General features: G+C 36.8%; 1 protein-coding gene across 2 annotated transcripts in view; it reads left to right on the top strand.

Annotated features, from left to right (window-relative positions):
• Positions 1–1,106: 1,106 nt before the first annotated feature.
• The window catches only part of byn (T-domain transcriptional activator brachyenteron), a 30,761-nt gene continuing 24,327 nt past the window's right edge, over positions 1,107–7,540 (top strand). For both annotated transcript variants that reach the window (XM_074095324.1, XM_074095323.1), the window contains exon 1: positions 1,107–1,334. The gene's annotated coding sequence lies outside the window, so the exon portion shown is untranslated. The remainder of the gene's footprint in view (positions 1,335–7,540) is intronic.

Genomic DNA, 7,540 nt, shown 5'->3' with positions numbered 1-7,540 from the left:
ATCGCTGCGTTCAATACATATTTCGAAACTAGGCTCCAAACTTGCTGGTCAGATATTGTGCTTTGTAATATTTTTACACTTCTCATATAGGTACAGGGCGTACCTACCCACCTACGCCAGCTACGTCGGTGCAAATAATGGGTATAGTTAAATGAAATGTTCTTCATGCAAACCTATATGATGAATTTTGATCTTTATTTTCCTTCATACTCGTACTTAAGTATGTTCTCTTTGTCGTCGTCCTATTCTAATCGTCAGTGGTAAATAAATAGTAGGTTTAGTGAATTTGAGAATTCAAATCATTATTCCCTTGCGTTGCGCAGTTAGTTAGGTAACAGTTCATAGTTATTCCCTTCATCTATCCAAACTAGGCGACAAAACTAAGGATAAAAATAAAATAAAATGAAATTCGTTTTATTTGTAATATCTGTACATTAAGAATATTTTTGGAGCAAGCGAGGTAAGGTAGAGCAAAAACAAAGCAAGCAAAGTAAATCGGTTCTATTTATATGTAGTTATATTGTACTCTTTGTAATTTTAAGAGAAGTCCTAATTATATAAATGGTAACCAATAAATACACTTTAACTAATATCGTTTTATAACACTTGCGGTATTAATAAAATAATTGTTGCAAAATTAAACTACTTTGAAATAATAGTGCTAATTACCCACGTAAGTAGGCGGGTGTAGGTAAGTGTTAGAAAATAAGTAACACCGATATCGTGAGTGAAATTTCGAAATTGTAATTCTTGATGACATTGCCACAATTTATGAAAATTTCAACTGAGTAAACGCCTCAAAGCTGCGCACGAGTGTCTCGCGGGCAGCGCGCGCGCGGCCAATCGTTTTGTTCGATATTACTTTATGGGCGTGGCTTAAAACTACTCCATTCCTGTCAAACGTCAAAACCATTTTAAATTTTATGTCGTAGTGTTAAAGTATTATATAGCCTGATGGAGTTGAAGTGGTCATCTCTCACGTTCGAAAGACAGGATGTTTTGCCTCCACTGTATTATGGTAGATATTTGAATGCCGGGTATTAAAGGTAGTGGGTTTGTATTTTGTATATATGCTAATGAAGTGTAGTGCGGTCGAGTTCGCGGTAGTTGGTCATGCAGTTGGCACGCCACCACTGATTTGTGATTTGATACAAAATTCCAGACAAATACGTTTTTGTCGTTAAAAAAACATATTTGGATATCCCAATTGCTGTTGTTTGTTCTTGTGTAAATAGCACATTTGGATAGGTTTGTGTGTAGTGACTGAATATTCTTCAATAAATTTTTGTGTTGATATACTTTTACGGAATTGAGAAATTCACTGGAGAAAGCAGGTGGGTTAATTTACTTTTACACATTATTTTTACTGTTTTATGTAACTTGATGTGCAATTTGATTCTTAGGCCACCACAGAATTAATCTTGTCAACTGTGATACTTTACGTCTTATAGACGGCACAAAAGTAGAATCCTAAATCATATTCGTCTCTTGCTCATATTTGTCTCAAACGAGCGAGAGGGAATTAAGATTTTGGGTTTATTTTACTGCCATGTCGCCTACTATAGGTACCTACCAAATGGACAAATGAAATAATTTACTAAATATGATAAAGTTCTATGAGCAGTGTTATAGGCATTAAATTAGTTAATTTATTGAATCAGGCGTTACTTTGCGGAGGTCCATATCAATGAACTAAAATAATTTCCTTGCTCACCCGCGACCTTACGATAGCTAAGCTTATGCAAATATGCGTGTTCATGCAGTTCCTCCACCTCCACACTGTAAAACACACACAAATCACACAAACCCATCTATCACCACCACCACACTACACTGACGCGTTTCGAACTCAAACAGAGCTCATCCTCAGAGTGACACAACCGTACACCATGCTACCAGTTGACACAACTGACAACTGATACAACTGACAACTGGTAGCATGGTGTACGGTTGTGTCACTCTGAGGATGAGCTCTGTTTGAGTTCGAAACGCGTCAGTGTAGTGTGGTGGTGGTGATAGATGGGTTTGTGTGATTTGTGTGTGTTCTTACAGTGTGGAGGTGGAGGAACTGCATGAACACGCATATTTTGCATAAGCTTAGCTATCGTAAGTCGCGGGTGAGCAAGGAAATTATTTTAGTTCATTAAATTAGTTGACTGTACTTATCCTTCGGTTCAATAAGTAAGCATGTAAGTATGTACTTTGTGTAAGTAGATTATTAGTCCTAATACGAAGCGTTGATTGGTGGATTGATACTTATTATAGGCGATTCACAAGAGCTGGTACACTCACCACCACCTATATCTGACACAACAAAGATACGATTCTATTTCTAGGGCCGCTAGGACGTGTCAGATATTTTTCTACGCTCCGCTGTGGCAGATATTAATGCAGGTGACTGTACTTTTAAATTGAATGAGTGAATGACAAGGTGTATGAGTTTATCACAAAATAGTTAAAACATGGATACAGGTTTATTCAATCCTTACTAATATTATAAATGTGAAAGTAATTCTGTCTTACTTAAATACTATAAGCAAACAAGTAAAATAAAAGACAAACAAGTAAAACAAGTAATAAAAAACAATAAGTGTAAAACAAGTAGTAATGTTGTCCGGTATTAAGTTTTGAATAACGTTCCACGCGCGTTGATGTCACTCTATAGCAAAGTGGTAACTTACCTTCCTAATCCCAAAATAAGAATCATCATCATCATCATCACAGCCTATACACATCCCATTGCAGGGTACAGAGTTTATCTTAGAATGAAAAATAAGAATGCTTACCTAATAATATTATAAATGAATAATTGTCTAAAACTGCCTATGATATTGTAAACTTAAGTGATTTTCAGTCTTATTTACTACCACAATCAGGACTTATCATTATCATGCTATAACAACGAGTAATAATTACCTAGACGTTTTGACCACATTATAGTGGCCGTGGTCATAAGTAGACTGTAGTGTTGGGTATATCATGTCTGCTTAGCAGCGTGAGTCCTGCGAGCTACCCGCACTTGAGTACAACTAGTACTGGCACTCGTGTCTCGAACTACCCGCACTTGGTCACGATTTTTTACTTTCACCCCATCAGAGCAGCCATGATACCCTAAACTTCAGTCTACTCGTGACCACGGTCACTGTAATGTGGGCGAAACGTCGAGGCAATTATTATTCGTTGTTTAGCGTGATAAAAGTCCCAATCGTGGCTGCTAACTCTCTCCGTCTGTTACCTCTTCACGCTTACACTGCTGAAGCATTTTAGATAAAATTGGCACGAGATACCCTGAGATCCAGGAAAGGACATAAGTCAGGTAGTTAGGTATTACATATTCCGGAAAATTGCATAGTTCGTGGACAAAGGCTAGGAACTGATAATGGTAATCATATTTTTAGACAGCGCTAAGGCTGAGTTGCACTAAGTTACTTTAACAATAACTACCTAATGTCAAACCAGCCGTTGAATCATAGGGTTTGACAAAATCAAAGGGTTGCATTTGACAGCTGATTTGACATTAGTTATCATTACAGTCTTCAATCAGAATGTACAATCCGTGAGCTCTTAAAAAAAACTTTCGGGGGAAATCGGAAGGATTCGTGTGGTAGAAAATGACAATTGTCTTTTTGACTTAGTAGCAATATCCATCACGCGAAGAGTGCACTCGCTGTGTTTTTATTGTTTTTTAGCAGTTAAAACCACCACTTACTTATTAATTTTTCGGAAATAAATTTTCATGGGGAGTCAACTTAAACAGGGTATTCCTGTAAATAGTCTATAACAGGAAATCGTTATAATGTATATAATTTTTTTTTCTAAGAAGCTGAAACTTTCAAGAAAGGTGTAAGTATGTTAATGAGGTTCAAGACCAAGTTAAAGAAGCAACGAGGATTTCGAATAGTACATTAAAAAAATATTAAACGAAGCAGACCAAAAAAATTATTTGACATACCCAAAAGAAGTAGACACAGTATAACAGCTCTATATACTTCCAAACAAAAGTAGTGTGTTAAGGCGGGGTGTTCTCTATTTAAATTAACGATGGAAGAATTCGAAAATACTGCTTTTGTTTTGTTTCTATCATGACAAAAAGTCATATTGTATTAAAATTACAAAAAGATAAATAATAAATAAGCGTAATATTATTACAGTAAGGTTTATTTTGTACTGATGATTATTCTTTAAATAACTTTTTACGGCAAGTTCGAAAAGTTTTGCAAGTTGATAACAGAACAGAACCGCATATTACGATCGCTGTCATCGTCAGGACCCGAAGTATGCGAAGGTTTTTTTAAGAGCTCACGGAGTGTACCTATGGTTCTGAGACGTGGTGGTCGTGGACTGTTGGCCTCTTGGAGAGACAGAGTCACGCAATGATATGCTCGGAGTTTCTTTGCGCAATATAGGTATACGGAACAGGTAATTACGGAAATTCGTCGAAGATCTAAAGTCATCGACATAGCCTAACTAAAGAATACCTATGCAAGTTAAAGTGGCAACGGGCGGGCCCCATCGTTCCTCCTTCATATGAAATTTAGTTTGAGTTGCTAAATACTCGTACCTATACTTACGCTGTAATAATGTATAAAAACCTAGTGTTAGCGGAACCTTGCTTCTCAGTTTTTAAATGTCTCCTAAAAAACTCGGTTTCGGTGGAAGGTTTCGCCGCGAGATTTTAATTCGATAGGAAGGTACCTACGGTATTGTGTTGTAATACAATACACAACATGAAGTGATGGACTTAGTTTCGAAACGAGCAATGTTCGTAAACTTATTGATGTCAATAGTCATGCTATACTATCGATATTATCTTTATTATCGATAATATTATCGATGGTCGACAATGATTTACTTGTCAACGACAGGAGTTCAATACAAGACATGTGACACGACGGTTTTTGAAACGCCCTAAGAAAAAGTGACAATTACCCTGTTTTCACTGTCTACAATTAAAAAAATGTCAAGTTATATGAAACGAGAATTGTCGTGACTACCCGACATTTTGTCATAATTTCCGACAAATGTCGACTTGTACAATTTTATGAAATGAGGCCCAGAACTAACCTTCTGGACAAGTTCTTTTAGACTCTTTGAAACCCCGGACGCAAAAAGAGGGTGTTATAAGTTTGACCACTATGTGCGTTTGTGTGTCTGTCTGTGTTGCTCTTAAACGGGTAGACCGATTTGAATGCCGTTTTTTTATTTGAAAGCAGGTTTTCTAAAATGGTTCTTAGACATGTTTTATCAAAATCGGTTTAGCCGTTTTTGAGATATTAAACTTTGAAGTGACAAAGTCGGGGGTTTTCCAACTTTTTTTTGATTAGGTTATTGTATCCATCCGTTGACCAGGGTCCCATCGTTTCAAAAGCAAACGCTTCTAACTTAGGGTAGTTTTCATTTAGCTTTCACTTAGCTTTTCATTAATATCTTAGATTATTTAAGGACTAGTCCACCACTCTCTTATGACTGTCACAAAAATACATAGATATATAGATAAGTGTCACATAATAGTACATTGTGTCTTAAGGGCGGTAAATAAGGCATTACGAACGAGAGTCTATTAGAAGCCCGAAGTCGAAGACTGAGGGCTTTAATGAGTCGATGTTCGTAATTCTAGTACCGCCCGTGCGACATACAATGTTTTTCATTACATTTTAAAGTAAATTTTATATTTGTAAAAGAAAAACATAATTCTTCCAAATATTGGCGATACCTTAGGCTGTGCTCTTGGCAACGTCGCCCTCCACCTCCCTCGGCATGCGCCGCAACGTGCGTGTGCATGTGGTGGTCCATGTAGTCCTGCAGCAGCGCGCGCACGGGCACGGCGCAGCGCCATCAGTACGGGCACCGACTCATTTACCGACCTTGGGATTCATGACAAGACAATGTGTACGCGCAAAGACTCATTTACCGACCACGGGTTTCATGACAAGCACATTAAGGTCGAGGGTTTTATTTGGGGGGTTGCAACCAAGGTAGCCTGCATGTTACGACACTGTTTACGAGCAAGTGTGATGAAAAATATATTTTTTTAATGTAGGTATCTACCTACTCGTACTTCTCTTAAACGACGTAAAGTAAATAGATAGGTACTCATAATGATTTTTTCACATCTGCGTCATTGTATGGAAAGTTTTTGTATTGTAACAAATAGTTTTTTCAGTTGTACATTGAAGATTTATGGGGACCTTGTGGAGACCATTTTTTTGATTCAATGATCTGTTTGCGAAATATTAACCTTTAAAGTCCAGTTAGTGTTAAAAAAAACACACTATTACAGAAAAGCCAAAGTTTGAAGTCGACAAATTGGCTTTTCTGTAATAGTTGTGTTTTTTTTAGCTAAGGTTGTTTTTTTTAGCTAACCTTAGCTAAGGTTGGCTTTACAAATTAACGAATTGGTAATAGGCGATGAAAATTTAATATTATCAAATTGATTAATTTATGTTGCATGAGGGTGGGGAAATGTTTAATATTTTCATGTACTACACGCGGAATGCACGCTATAAATATATGTAGTAACATTATTCGTAATGTGTACGGAAACCTTATGAACAATCAATAATTAAACAAAATCAATAATTTCCAAACAGGTCACTACTACAAATCTGTCTTATGGAAGTCCATACGAACGGCTTAAAAATCATTACGATATCATTTCAATTGGAGTAGTCCACTTCGTTAACGGTGACTCACAGATATTGCCGCGAAATGCCTAGAGATTAATTAAATATCCTACGCAATTCCAATTAATTACACAAATTACACGCCCCGATCGGTGTAAAAGCATAAAACTAACGATGAAACTCGCGCTTGTGATCTACATTGTATTAATTAAGAAGTTGGATGTGTGTTCAGACTACAGGGCGTCGTTAAATGGAGGGCTATCGTTTTTTGTCTCACTAGATGGCGCACTGTTGCGTGAGGTTTTTAAGTATGGCTTTCAAAGTCTGTTATTACGGGTGTGAAAACAAAGTTTAGATTAAAATCATATTTAATACACCTTAAAACCGTAGCATAACAATATCGAGAATGCCACAGTGTTGCAAAGTCCCCGTTTTGTTCGGAAAAAAGGGAGGACAAAGGTTTCCGAAAGACAAAACTGTCTCAAAACACAGATATTCATTACCCCGGAACGCATATTTGCTATAATTAATTTCAGATATTGCAAAATATTCACAAATTTATTTTAATTATAAATAAACCCGCGTAGCTCACCCAAAAACTATGAGATTTGACATTTCGGAGACCTCACGCTACACGCCTCTAGTGGCGAATTCATACGCGATAGCCCTCATTGTAAAAAAATGCTATTTTCACCTCAGCACCTCAAACAGGCAGGTTTTGCTATGAGAAATCAGTGAGCAAAATCGCATTTTGCTCACTCCGTGAGACAAAGTAACTTTTTAATTATTTTTTTTAAATGCTGAGTACAGTGTTGGGTCTACTCACTGAATTCCAAATATTTGAACTTTACTTTGATTTGTCATTTCACTTCAACTCGAAAAAAGCAAGAGATAGGATCAAATTTGTCGATTACAAA

Source organism: Choristoneura fumiferana, chromosome 12, assembly GCF_025370935.1.
Source record: "Choristoneura fumiferana chromosome 12, NRCan_CFum_1, whole genome shotgun sequence".
NCBI lineage: Eukaryota > Metazoa > Arthropoda > Insecta > Lepidoptera > Tortricidae > Choristoneura > Choristoneura fumiferana.
The sequence above is the reverse complement of the archived record's forward strand: the minus strand, read 5'-3'. Positions and strand labels throughout refer to the sequence as shown.